At 37.9% G+C, this 13,929-nt stretch overlaps 1 protein-coding gene across 10 annotated transcripts in view; it reads left to right on the top strand.

The window, feature by feature from the left end:
- ROBO1 (roundabout guidance receptor 1) overlaps positions 1-13,929 on the top strand; it is a 1,119,036-nt gene that overhangs the window by 722,596 nt on the left and 382,511 nt on the right. The gene's annotated exons all lie outside the window — the stretch shown is intronic.

Genomic DNA, 13,929 nt, shown 5'->3' with positions numbered 1-13,929 from the left:
CCCCCCCCCCCCCCCCCCCCCCGCCAACTGCATTTCTGCGACCTCTCTCTTCTGAGGCTGAAGGGGTTCGATCCCTGTAGGAGTTTTAAGCGAAAAGGTTCTTAGTTTGCACTTTGGGTCGGCCCTTTGCCCCCATCCCCCAAGACCCCCAAGCCTCATCGCAGACCTCGGCCTTTTGCCAAGTTCAGGGCACGCCCAGATCACTCTGGGCAAACGCACGGTCTGAGCTCACGGGTGGGAGGAGGGAGCGGTTGGCGGTGAGCTTGGGGCCTCAGGATGAGCCAAAATGAGTTTCATCCTTCGGCCGCTTCTTTCGGAGAGGGAGATGTGCGCCCGGGGAACTTGGGGCCCAAGAGACCCGCAAGGATTCCTGAACCTGGTCGTTCAATTCGCCCCTCCTCTTCCGAGTACAAGGGGTTATTAGTAGTTGTTTTATGTAACCAAAGTCTGTAATTAAATTCGATTCTGAAGAAACTTCAGGAAATAACTCCTTACGGTGGGATATCAACTAGCCACTCTGCCTGGCTGGATTTAGAAGGAAAACAGGCAGTTGCAATTATCTGAAGCGGAACAGTTAGTTGCCTGGGAATTTTCCTTGGCAAGGGAAAACAAGGCTGAATTTAGGATTTGGGCGATTAACTAAATGGTACAGAAACTCTCTGTATGAAGTGTTGGAAGGATGCTGCAATGAGGTCCTTCTGACGAGGATACACTTAAAATCGTTTTCTTCACACTCCCTAAGAAACTTTTACTAAGGGTGAGCCACGACTCAACTTTTCTTTCTTTCCTTTTGGTAGATTCTGGTTTCAATCAAGGCTCCAATTTCAGGCCTTAACACACACGCGCGCGCGCGCACACACACACACACACACACACACACACAGTACACCTCAGGGGATTTTTTTATAGTCGAATACTGACCTTCAAGTTGCATCAGGGCCTGTAACTTAGAGTCACTCAATTTTCATGATTATGAAACAGTTTTGAAAGGTTGGTTTTAGCTTTTTGCGGTCCATGGGTATGGTTTATATTTTGGCCAAGGATTTTACTTAAGTTAATGAACTATGAAAAAGAAAAAAAAAATGCACATCAGCTAAACGATAGCAGATCCGTAAAAGAATTAGCCTACTGAATATGCTTCCTGACTAAAAGGAACATTTGCAGCTAAACTAAGAACTTCATTACATTGTTATTCCTTTGAAGAGAACAGAAAACTGAAATTTTCATATATTTCGCAGGGAATGGATGAATAGATTAAACCAACTCTTTGGGACTGCCTCTCCTTACTTCCAGCCCTTTCTGTAATGTAGATTTTTTTCCCCCTAGTTTGCAGATCTGAAGGACTGAATAGTTTCCCCACCCCCACGCCCAGCCATGGATGCAAATCAAAAACATTAAGATCTGATCTCTCTATTTGTCTCTCTTTGCTGTGTCTCCCCCTAGTTTAATTTACAGCTTCAGATACCTTTGAGATTTTTGTTGATTCACCTTCTCAGTTAAAGTTTATTCACATGTGTAAAGTGAAGTGTCAGTGTGATAAATGACTGGAGGGGCAGATTACTGAAGATAGGGGGATTAATGATCATTAGTCACTGTTTGAGCTGAGTTTGTATATGTTGGGACATTTTATCACGTCTGTAGATTAAAGATAGGGTCACACTAATAGGGTATCACTGAAGGCTGGTCGCGTCAGTGTGCAAATTCTGTCTTTACTTGGAGAAATATCCGGGGTGGGGGGTGTGTGCCATCCTTTCAGATTTAATAATTTGATTACTTAGCGTCTGCGAGTTGTAGTTTAAATAGACAGGAGGCATTTCTAATCTTAAAGCTTAACTGATTTCTGGCTTTGCTTTTGCTAATTTAATTTTCCATTTAAGTCACTAATGATTATGAAACAGTTTTGAAAGCTTTGTGAGTTTTCCCCACAGGGGTGTCTATCTGCTTCGTTCACCAGGTTGCAGGTCAGAGGCGTCTTTGTGAGGTGCTTTCTCATATTTAACCTGCAGCTCTTTATCATTCCTCTGATGACTTTCACTCCTGCTATGAATCTGAACTTGGGAGGCCAAATTGCTGGGCTGCTGGGGTGATTTCCTGACAGTGTGCTGTTCTAAAGCCACACTATTGATTTGAATAAAACTTCACAGAACTCAGATAAGTAACTAGAGTTGGGCGTGCTCAAGACACCTGGACAGGGAATGAATGAAGTTCTTGAAAGATTGTGTTTCATATCTTGCCTCAAGCTTAAGATCACAGTCTATCACTTGTTAATGGAGTGTATTTAAGAGAAATGTGGTGAGCTTAAATAAATCAAAGTGTACTGAGGGGTAAGGTACCTTCAACAAGATTTAACCTGTAAAAGTATCTATTGGTTGTCAGTTCTTTTTTCTTTCTTTTCTTCTTCTTTTTTTTTTTTTAAATCTGGATGCCAGATTTAAAGTCTTATAGAGTCTTATAGTTTTCTTCAAAAAGACTAAAAACTCCATTTTGATGTGTTGATGTCATACTTACATCAAATATTCTTTTTGAGTTTGTGTTTGCTTTTTGTAGACTTTTATTTATTAATCGAATGCTACAACTGTTCTTATTCTAGGAAACAGATTTTGGAAAAATGGATATTCAGAAACTCATTTTTTAAGGTGAATTTCTCTAGTGAGTTTATGTATCTGAGTGTTCTTTTCTGTGGATAGCTAGACTTTTGGTAAGTGGAGCAGTTGGGGTAGAACTGAAGAAAAAGAATCTGTGTGATCTCTCAGGGACTGATCCTAAACATTCTTCCCTGATAGACTTCCTCTCCTCAACTCCATTTTCTAAAACCTGATTTTAAGAAGAAAAAGTTCAAATTTAGGGTAAGATCCAAATTTCACATGAAGTAAAAATTTGCAGTGCTATCTTTCTTCCTTCTTTTTTTGGGGGCGGGAGAGAATCTTTCCCTCTTGGGAAGAGGGATGTTTTTTAGATAAGTTTCACTGTGCAAGCCACTTATCTGGGTCTCTGGTCTTCCCCCACCCAAAACCTCCACACAAGATCCTTTGGTAATTCCAACAATTTCTTATTAGTTTCTTTATAAACTTTTTGGCATTTGAATATACTTACCTGAATACTGTGACATCTTTAAGTATCCTTATTTCTTGATAATGGGCCCTCTAACACATAAGATATTTATGGTTAAAATCTGGAACAGAAAGATGACCTGAAGTTTTCCCTTAGTCTTCACCATGACAGATGAAGTATTCCTTTGTGAGTTAACGTGGTATAGAATGCTAAATTTCAAACCTACAATGACAGTTGTTTGTTTATTTTACATTGAGTGGATACCTAAAATTGAAAATGCTGGTAACAGGGATAAGATGGGGGAGGAAACGTGGAATGGCAGCTTGCCAGTGAAGATCAAAAATAGTTGAGTCTTCATGTGTCATCCGTGTTAATAAAAGATGCTAAGGTAATGCTATGTTAATTTCTGGCCCTTTTAAAAATGTTTACTTCTTAAAAGTATAACTGCCTTGCAGGCTTGATTTCTTATAGGAAAATAAAAGGAAATCAAAGTTGTTCTTCAACTTAAAATTAGACCTAGGGATGCCTGGGTGGCTCAGTCATTAAGCGTCTGTCTTTGGCTCAGGTCATGATCCCGGGGTCCTGGGATTGAGCCCTGCATTGGGCTCCCTGCTCAGTGGGGAGTCTGCTTCTCCCTCTCCCTGTCTGCCTCTCTCTCTCTCTCTTTGTGTCAAATAAATAAATAAAATCTTAAAAATAAGTAAATAAAGTAAAATTAGACCTAAGGTAACCTGTGGAATAAATTAAGAAATTTAGTAATAAGAAAGGACAAAAAATTGAAACAAGCAGAAGTCTAGAGAAGTAGAGTAGAAGTAGATCCAGAATTAAGCTACTTTTAAAATATGGGAAGAGGGGAAATGGGAGCAGACAGAGCAGCCATATCTAACCACACCCTCTGACCACACACCGTATGAAAAGCACTGCCAAGTCTACAATGACTAGTTCTATTGCTATGAAGACATGTTATCATTTATATTCACCCTTATCTTATTAATGCTTATAAGAACCTGATGACATAGGCACTGTTATTAATAAAAATAAAATATTACTTTATCCTTATTTTATAGTTGTGGAAACTACATTATGGAGAGGTTAGGAGATGTGGAAGAGCAAGGATTTGAACCAAGTTGATTCCAAAACTCATAACCACCATGTACTCTCTCAGTTAAAAAGAGAAATGAAAAATGTAAAAAAGAAAGATGATGGTTCAATAGTTTTTTTTTTAATGTTAAAACTCACCCAAAAAAATCCACCTAAATATGACGGTGGTTCGAACACTTGAAAATCTGGAAGGGAGGCATTTCTTTTCCTGCCATTAAGTAAATGGTCTTTAAATTTTTAGATCACCAGGCAAGACAATCAATTCTTTACGTTGAACCGATTCACACATAGCCTTTATCATGTCTGCGTTTGGGGGGCATGTTTAAAAGAAGTGACTGAACAGAAGTCAGAAGAGTGACTGCTCGTGATGCAGAAGCACATAGATTCCAAGTCGTATTTTGGAAAATGAATGCCATTCTCATTCATGCACACTAGAAGAAAGATTTTGCTCAGAGTCCCAAGGCAAATAATTGGCATTCGTCAAGGAAGAGCCTGTGGAGAGACAATCATTTCCCCCGGGGTTGCTCTTCCCTTCTATGTTGGGCATGGGCTGGCGGTCATTTAGTAGTAGATGAGCCTTCTGCTTGACTGCTGTTCACAGATGACTCACTTCATGGTTACTGATCATGGAGCTCAATGGATCATGATCATTGAGCATTAATACCTGGTTGATCAGCTGGTTGGAAACTGCTTATGCATAGCCAATAAAGTGGCCATCCTGTAGAGATCAAAGACCGCCTCCTTTCTTTACAATTCTGGGTTAGCGTGGTTTCCTTTTCCCTTTCTCCCTCCACCTTCAGCCCTTTCCTTCAATCTTGCTGTTGAAGAAGAGGAAGAAAAAAGATTATCTGTAGTGTACAGGGAGATAGCTTTGATCTTCACTTCCTTGCCTTTCTCTCTCTCTCTCTGCCTTTTTTTTTTTTTTAAACCATCCAAACGGCTATTTCTAACACTGGAAGGTGTCATGTTGCTTGCTCCATGGGAGATCTCAGTCCATTTCCCTTCAGCCAAAACAGGCTGCTACAGATTCCCTTACTTCTGAGATTTTACTTGGCTTCCGAACATCTTATGACAATGTTGTTCCACCCATACAACAATATTTTGAACAGCTTGACTGTGCATATCTTTCTGATTTCATTCACTGAGAGAAGTACCTCTGCAGTGTTCACAGCTGCCCATGGCTTAGAGCTGAAAAAGAATATCTGTTTATTTTATTTGATTAATTTATCTTATTATTTAGGGGAGAATGCATAGAAGGTAAACAACTGTAGAAAGTGTTCTTCAGCCGCTGGTTTGGTGCGGAATACTCTATAAGCTTAATGCCTGTCACCTAGTTTGACACTTAAATGAAGCGTTAAAAGCACCATCAATGGATACAAGCAAATGTCAACAGAGCAGTGTGGTTCTGTTAAGTGGGAATATGTTCTTTTTATGTCAAGTGGTTGATTTGTATGCAGCATATAAGAATGAATACACTTCGATTCCTAATAATACCATGTATTTGGGGAATCTATTTTTTAGTTTGTTTTTTGTTTGTTTGTTTGTTTTTTGTTTTTACTAGAAAGCTTTTTTTTAGAGCACTTCTGGCAGTAGCAGCTGCTGGTTACACTTCCTCAAAATGCTCTTGATTGGATTTCAGAAAGTATCAAGTTCAAAGTATGGGCCACCTATGCCTGTGTTCAACTTATCTGGACATGGCCTGAGAACCAAAGACGGCTTAGCGACAGTCAGCCATGGCAGGAGCTCGGAGTCCTTGGAACTTTCCCCTAGAATTATCAGCAAGAGGCTCTACTTGAGACCGTTAGAGACCCAGTTTGTATCCCTAACACTGTAGATTCTTCTTTCTTTGTCTATGCTTCTTTTAATGCAAGGAAAAGTATTTTAAGAGAAATAAAATTGTCACATGTGACCATTTAGTACTTTAAAAATCATCTTAGGTAAATGTTATCTCTTGATTTAACTTAAAATTTCATTAGGCATAACAGTACAGTGTTTATATGACCATGAAGTTCTTGGTAGCATGTTATGTATGGTCGTACTTTATGCACGATTATGGAAAAATACATCAACTTGGTAAACTCATTCCTGGATGTTAGCAGAAGAGGAAACAGAGGTCCTGTTTTAGCTTCTCCCCTCTGACGTGACTGAGGCCCTTTTGTGTTATTAGCAATCCCAGGTAGAGTTCGAAAGGAAAATGGGGCTAAAGGATAAGAGAATCAGGCCCCACATGTCTGTTTCAAGATCATTTGGCATCATATGGCGCTAATGAGATATACTCAGTCTCATAATTTATCTCCAAATTTAAATAACCTGTATACTAATTATATTTTTTGTTTTAGCTCGTGATGTCTTTTCCACTTTTCCAATGATGTACTAACCCTTAGTTTGGCTGAAAGTGTCTGCCTGCGATCCCTTTCCTATATAAACGAATTAGAAAATGTATACTTTTTTAGTTTTAGAGATCTAAAGTGGATTTTGTTTACTCAGGCATGCTTTAAAAGGCAGTCTTTATTACTCTGAAACTTCACTAAAATGGTACTTACTCCTGTAACGAAGTGAGTTAAGGCACATTTGTATGTGTTAACTACACACCTCTGGGTAGCTTAAGCGACTTTAGTTGGGGGAAGTCATTTTAGTGTGTGTACCCCATTCAGTTAGCAAGTTTTCTGAACAAAGTGAACTGGCTGGTACAGGCTGCGGAAGAGAAACTCATTGGTATTCCTCCCTCATATTTGAAGAGAAGTGAAAATTTCCTTAGCAATCTTGTACCAAGTTTGGAACTAGAAGCTGTTTAAATTAATGAACTTAGTAATATATTGCCCAAACCCAAATATGTAGAAGGAAAGTAGGAGAGAGTCAGAGCCTTCACCTGGGTACTACGCAGAGAGGGGGGTCATCCGCTGACAACATCATTGCTCTTCATCTCAGTGCATTAGGGTGGGATAGAAGCATCATGAGGGCAGTTTTTAGTTAGGCTTAGTGTGGCCAGAGGGAACATGAAATACACTGCATCCTTTGGGCTTTTCTCCTATTGGGTCATTCAATCTGAGGAGCTCATCATTTCCTAGGATTTCATATTCGAAATTATCCTTTCACCATTTTCCATTTGACATGTTGACATATTTAACATGTTTTAAATATACGTGGTTATTAAGTATATATATATTTATATCTATCTATCTATCTATCTATATATATACACATCCTGATGAGGAAAAAAATGAAGCAATTACTTAATTAAATGATGAATTGATGCAGTATAGGCTAAGTTCCATACACTGAACCTGAAGGACTAGGGATCAATAATAATAATAATAATAATAATAATAATAATTGTAAATCCTTATATTTATAAAGTGTTTACTATCTGCCCCCCAGCAAAGTGAATGAATGCATTGCCATCATCCCTGTTTATCAATATGGAAAATGAGATTTGGAAAAGTTGGTTTCTTGACTGTGGTCAATCAGCTAGTTCAGTAGAGTGAGGATTTGAAACCAGCATGTCTGATCCCAGAATTTTTGTTCTTCACCATTGTACAGACACACTGCACTATTCCCTTTAAAGGAAAATGATTGTAGATGAACTGGTATAAAATGTATATATAATAAGACTATCAAGTTTTTGTGTGTGTGATGCTTTTTGTGATGCAAGATTATGGTAGATTGTGTGGCCAAGCTATTTTAGTTCTTTTTTTTTTTTTTTTTTTTTTAAAGATTTTATTTATTTATTTGAGAGAGAGAGTGAGAGAGAGAGAGAGCACAAGAGGGGGGAGCGGGAGAGGGAGAAGCAGACTCCCTGCTGAGCAGGGAGCCCGATGCGGGACTCGATCCCGGGACTCCAGGATCATGACCTGAGCCGAAGGCAGTCGCTTAACCAACTGAGCCACCCAGGCGCCCGCTATTTTAGTTCTTTTTTAGATTTTAGATTTTTCTGGTCTATCTGATTGCCTGTTCCTCTCTTCTGCTTGTCACATGATAACCCATAACAAAGAATGCATCCTGGTATAATACAGCACAGAACATAGAAACTTGTAGCTCCGGCCCCATAACTTGGCTCGGTGGAATTCAGTGCTTTTCCATTGTGAAGTAAATTTGAGGTAGTAAGGGATGCCTGGGTGGCTCAGTCAGTTAAGCGTCTGCCTTTGGCTCAGCTCATGATCTCAGGGTCCTGAGATCGAGCCCTGCATTGGGCTCCTTGCTCAGTGGAGAGCCTGCTTCTCCCTCTGCCTGCAACTCCCCCTGCTTGTGCTCTTTCTCTCTGACAAAATAAATAAATAAAATCTTTAAAAAAATTTTGAGGTAGTAAAAACCGAGTAAGTTTTGTGATAGCTCAATTGTCTAAGTGAATAGAAATTTCCTTATCCATAGGAAAAAAAAAAAACTATCATTGAGATTTAACTTTTCTAAGGAACTGGTGTTGAATTTTTGTTTTTTGAATTTGAAAATAGATGGTTATTTGATAAGTTCTTACAGATAAGTTAATACAGATAATACGGATAATAAAAATGCATTAAGCAGAAGCTTAGTTAGAACCTGTGATTACTATTCTTTTAAAGGTATATCCTTCTTAGATGACAAGTTTTATAGAAAACAAAGAATGTGGCATTGGTTAAGATGATATCTGTGAGTGAAACCTATCAAAAACAGTACTGTAATCAGTAGCTTTTCAGAAACAATGTAGTTGATTTTTAAAATGTTGTTATTTTACTTTTTCTTACTCTTTTAAATACGTATGTCTGACTAAGGTTGTTCTATAATTTCTAAGGTATGGTTTTCTCAGTTGAACTCACTGGTCTTCCAGAGTTATTTCCAAATGTGTAGATGACAGGTACATTTATACTCTTCGTTATTTCCATAGGTTGTTACTTTACATAAGGCTTAAGGGAAGATTGAAGCTTTTCCTGGTTCCTTACTCTGCACCACTAATCAAAATGGTATCATATTCAAAACCTTCCTTTATATGGGAGTTGGGGTCTTAGCCCTAAGGTTTTACTCTTTGTCTTAAAATATAGTTTTTATAATAAATTTATTTCTATATACTCATTGCTTTGCAGTTTGCCATTCATTTGTGTTTGATAATGCTATTTGTTTGTTATTAGTGGGGCTTAATAACATCCTTTAATCCTCAGTAAACTACTCACTATCAATCTTGATGACAATCAAAAATTATTATTAACCAGCTGTCAACTTTTGTTGCTATTAGATGCTTTAAAGAATGTGTCAGACGTACCCGATAATGTATAAGAGCTTTTAATAAAAGATCTGGGTTGTGAACATATAAATAGGGAAAAGAATGTTACATCATGTCAGTGAATTGTTAGCAGTATATGAATGAAAGATGTTTGATATGGTGAGAGAAGGAAGAAATGCCTTCTGGGAACTGATAGGTCAAGGGGATTTACTAGGTTAGGGAAAACTTCTTGTAATAAGTGGATTCCCAGAGAATGTTGAGAGAAAGAATGGAATATCTTGTTAGGTAAAGAGAAGTGTTTGAGAGGTGCCTCCAGGAGTGTGATCTGAAAAACCGACATAATCTATTTGAAGAGGTAAATTTCACAACAGTGCATTAGTATAGATTTTCACTTATGATAATGTCATATTTTACTATGTAGTAATTCCATACATTTGTTTCATTTATTTAATCAACCTTACTAGACAACAAAGTATTAAAAAAAAGCTTATTCTTGGGGCACCTGGGTGGCTCAGTTGGTTAAGCGACTGCCTTCGGCTCAGGTCATGATCCTGGAGTCCCAGGATCGAGTCCCGCGTCGGGCTCCCTGCTCGGCAGGGAGTCTGCTTCTCCCTCTGACCCTCCCCCCTCTCATGCTCTCTCTCTCTCTCATTCTCTCTCAAATGAATAAATAAAAAAAAAATCTTTAATAAAAAAAAAAGCTTATTCCTTACACTTATGAAATTGATGATGAATGGTTGATTACCATATAGGTAATTTAATAGAGGTTTGTGTGACTGCTCGGGGAGCCTATGTTTGGATCATAAAAAGCTACCAAGTGAAGAAGAAGTATAAGATAAATGTAAATTTGATGATTGAATTCTTGGAAATTAAGACATTTATTTTTTGGCATTTTCCTATGGATAGCCATGTACAGATGAATAGATTTAGATACAATACTGTGTGTATTATTGTTATTAACCTGTCAGAGAATCATTAGAACATTAACTTCCTCCCAATGCATATGTCTTGTCTGCAGTACCCAGAATGCATGGTCTTTATCCTACTCTCTTTACTTTCTGTGACAGGACCTATCTCCCCATAGTCTAGAAGATTCCATTTATAATTCTTATAAACATTTTTCTCATATTAATCTGAAGCCCAACTTCATTCCCTGTTTTACTGGCCCTGGTTTTTATCCTCCAAAGCTATCCATGGTAAATCTAGTTTAGGTTCTACATGAAACTGTTTCAGTATTTGAAGACTGTTATGTTCTTTTTAAACCTGCTCTTCAGGTACAGTTTCTTCCAATTTTCCTCACTTGCTGAAGAGTCATTTCCCTTGGTTGTATTGTTTTTGTTGTTATTGTTTTTATTAACTATTTTGTTCATGCCCTAAAGTATAACATGAAATTTGAAGAACGTACCTTTTTTTGTAGTTAAAAATGTGGATAGTTTTTAACTTTTTCCCACTCTTCTAATAAATCTTTCATTTTATCTAAAAGTTCTCTCGGCATTTCTGGGATGTGATGCTTTACTGTATCAGGAGATTTAAAACGTGTTAAGAAGCTAGATACTTAATCTCCCCTCCCTGATTTCCCACTGAACCAACTTAGAATTGCTCTTCCTGGTCTGAAGTTACAATTCTTGGCGGGGAAGAAAAACAAGATAGAATTTGTGAGATTCTGTTTTTTCTTCTCTGCTAATATTTGTGATGGTTGCAAACGGAAATGCCTCCTCAGGTCTTGTAAGGAAGGGCCTGAGTTAGGTCTCAGGGATGGTTGGCTGGATGCTGCCACGGAGAGATATGGGCCCAGTATAGACAGACGTCCAGAGTTTTCAAGAGAAGGCGTAAAAACATATTTTTAAGTAAAATCTCCTAACTGATAAATGGGAGCAATTGAGACTAAATTAATAATAATAACAATAACAATAACAATAATAACAATAACAATAATATGTCTCTACCCCACATGTGACCCCACAGGTCAATAGTTTGTGATTGCAGTATTACATAGGACTGTCCTATCTGTTGCTGCTTATTCCTACTCTAAACACATAAGGATACCCTCACTTTCTGTTATCTTTGGTGTTTTAGAAGCTTTCACTTTTCTGATGTTTGGCCTTCCTTCCTGTATTGTTATAGTTAAATGGTTACATAATTGCTTATTTATTTAACCAAAAGCTTCTGCCTTTATTAAGAGCTATTTACATTTTACAAATCGTATTTGTTGAACCAGACAAAGTGATCAGTTTGACTGTTTATGTTTATTCTTTTGTCCTAAAGCTAACAAACAAAGAAAACAAACTGGCAAACCCTTTGATGAGCTGAGAGTCCCTGATGAACTGAATAAATAAATATATCCTTGAATACGAAGAGGAATTATCAACACAGACAGTCTAAAGGTTTACTGATTACTATTAAGAGGCACACCACTGTGCTGCATTTGAATTACAGGTTGAGAAGATACAGTAAGGGAATTTGAAGAAATTAAATAAAGAAAATTTAGGCTGTGGTTGAATTGCAGAGGAGCTTTTAACCTCTGCAAGAATTTATTGCAAGATTCTTTCAAAAATCTAGTTTCCTTATTTGTTTTATTGTTTATAGGTCATTAGCTACTTGACAGAAATATCGTCAAGAGAGAAGCTTAATCTCAAGGGTCAGTTATCATTGCCAATTGAATATTAGCCAGAAGTGAGATTGAAACATCTCTGAGATAATTTGTCAATGAAAAATGTTATTTAATTTACAAAACATTGACTTATGCACAGTTTTCAAGAGTATATCTAGCATTTCTGTGAGGAGACCTTGTGCATAATTCATAAATGTTTCTAAAATAACATTTGGAGGATTTCTTTAGGCCATGGTAGAATTTCCTCACGTGTTCCAGATATACTGCAAGCCTAAATAGTGTGAAGAAACTTTTGTTAACTCTTTAAAAAAACCTGATAATTTCTTACCAAATCTAAGTAAAATGTTCCCTTATGTAGAAATTGTCTATTTTTCATTATGTTTTACTCTAAGGTGCGTGGGATTTCTTTCTGTTCAAACGACTCATCCAGTTGGAAGAATATGGCAGAGTCCCATTGGGGATCATTAGGAGTATTGCTCATGTTAGACATCTATCGGGGCAGCCCTCCTCATGCTAAATTCTGGAGTCACAGCTCACAAATAATATGAGATGCTCACAGGCACAAGGCAGGGAATAACTTCTGAGTGGGAGAAGGTCAAGGCACGGGCAGGGGAAGAGGTCAGAAGCAGTAATGTGCCCTGGGCAAGGAGTGCTGATTCATTTGAAGCTGGAAACCATCACCAGCAGTTCATTGTCCATAGGAGGCATGTTTAAAGATGAGCATTATTTGATCCTCTGACAAAATGGCTTGTCAATAGTAGATTCTTCATCACCTAAAAGGGTAGCCATGAGTTCCATGCCTATATGGAGGTTATTTCTATAGTTGATAACTGCAGCATTTAGAAGAATGTAACGAGAATATATTAATTAATTTGCCTAAGTCTGGTTGATCTTTATTGCCCTCGACTGTAACTCTATTTCATTTCCCTATTTCCTTCTGAATAAAGACTCTCTCTCCCTTCTTTGTGAACCACAGAACCGTTATGTTTGATTTATTTTCTCACGAGGAAGTACTCTGTGCTTAAGGTGTATTGGTATTATTGGTATTATTGATGTGATCATATGGTACATCTGCCTAATTAGAGTTCCCTGCCTGTGAGCCAGCTTCAGCCGGTGAATAGCCTCTTACTACTCTGGCTTTTCTAGATGCTCTCCCTCTATCAGGGAATGCTCTGTCTAGAGCCATTCCTTTCTGTCCTTCTTCCTCCCCTGCTTCCATTCCAATTCCTGTTTTTCCTGATGAATCAATACAGGTGTCTCCTCCTCCAGGAAGCCTTAGCTACCCCTCCCATCCACCCAACGTAGATTTGATGTTTTCCATATCTATATCTCCAGCACCCTATAAAAGAGTATGCGACCTTGTTGGCAATCATACTGTATTGCATTTACTTGTCTAGGTTTCCTTTCCAACTAGGAGGGTATATGTCCAATTAACTATCACAACTAGCACATTCAGTAAATTACCAAGTGATTCAGTACATAAATTACTTTGCTTTGACAGGAGTTATAAAAGGGATCAATACTCCTTATTCTTGGGTAAAGTTTTATTCTTCTAGAAACAGAGAAGTGAACATTTGGAAAGAAGAAACACCAGAATTACCAAATACCACAAATCTTCATCCCAGTGTTTATTTTAAAAAAAAAAAAAAAAAGGCAAAAGTTTTCTGGAACATCTTGTGGTAGAAATGTTATAAAGCACCAAATTTGAAAGTGATGTATAAATGAGGGGCTCTCAATAGTTATATATTTATTGGATTCTACAAAATGGGTTGGGTAGGACTTTGGATGTCTACCTTTGTTTGAAGTTTATGGATTTTCCTATGATTTTTCTGTGGACTGGCTGTAGAATGGTGAGGGAAAAAACATGCCTTGGATTCAGACATGGTTGTTGCTGGCTTTGAATTTGCCACTACTGAGCTTTTTACCATGCTAGATTTGAGTGGTTTCTTCATCTCGAAAGTACAGGAATTGAAAC

The sequence above is a fragment of the Phoca vitulina genome, unplaced genomic scaffold, assembly GCF_004348235.1.
Source record: "Phoca vitulina isolate PV1807 unplaced genomic scaffold, GSC_HSeal_1.0 scaffold8, whole genome shotgun sequence".
NCBI classification, from domain to species: domain Eukaryota; kingdom Metazoa; phylum Chordata; class Mammalia; order Carnivora; family Phocidae; genus Phoca; species Phoca vitulina.
The sequence above is the reverse complement of the archived record's forward strand: the minus strand, read 5'-3'. Positions and strand labels throughout refer to the sequence as shown.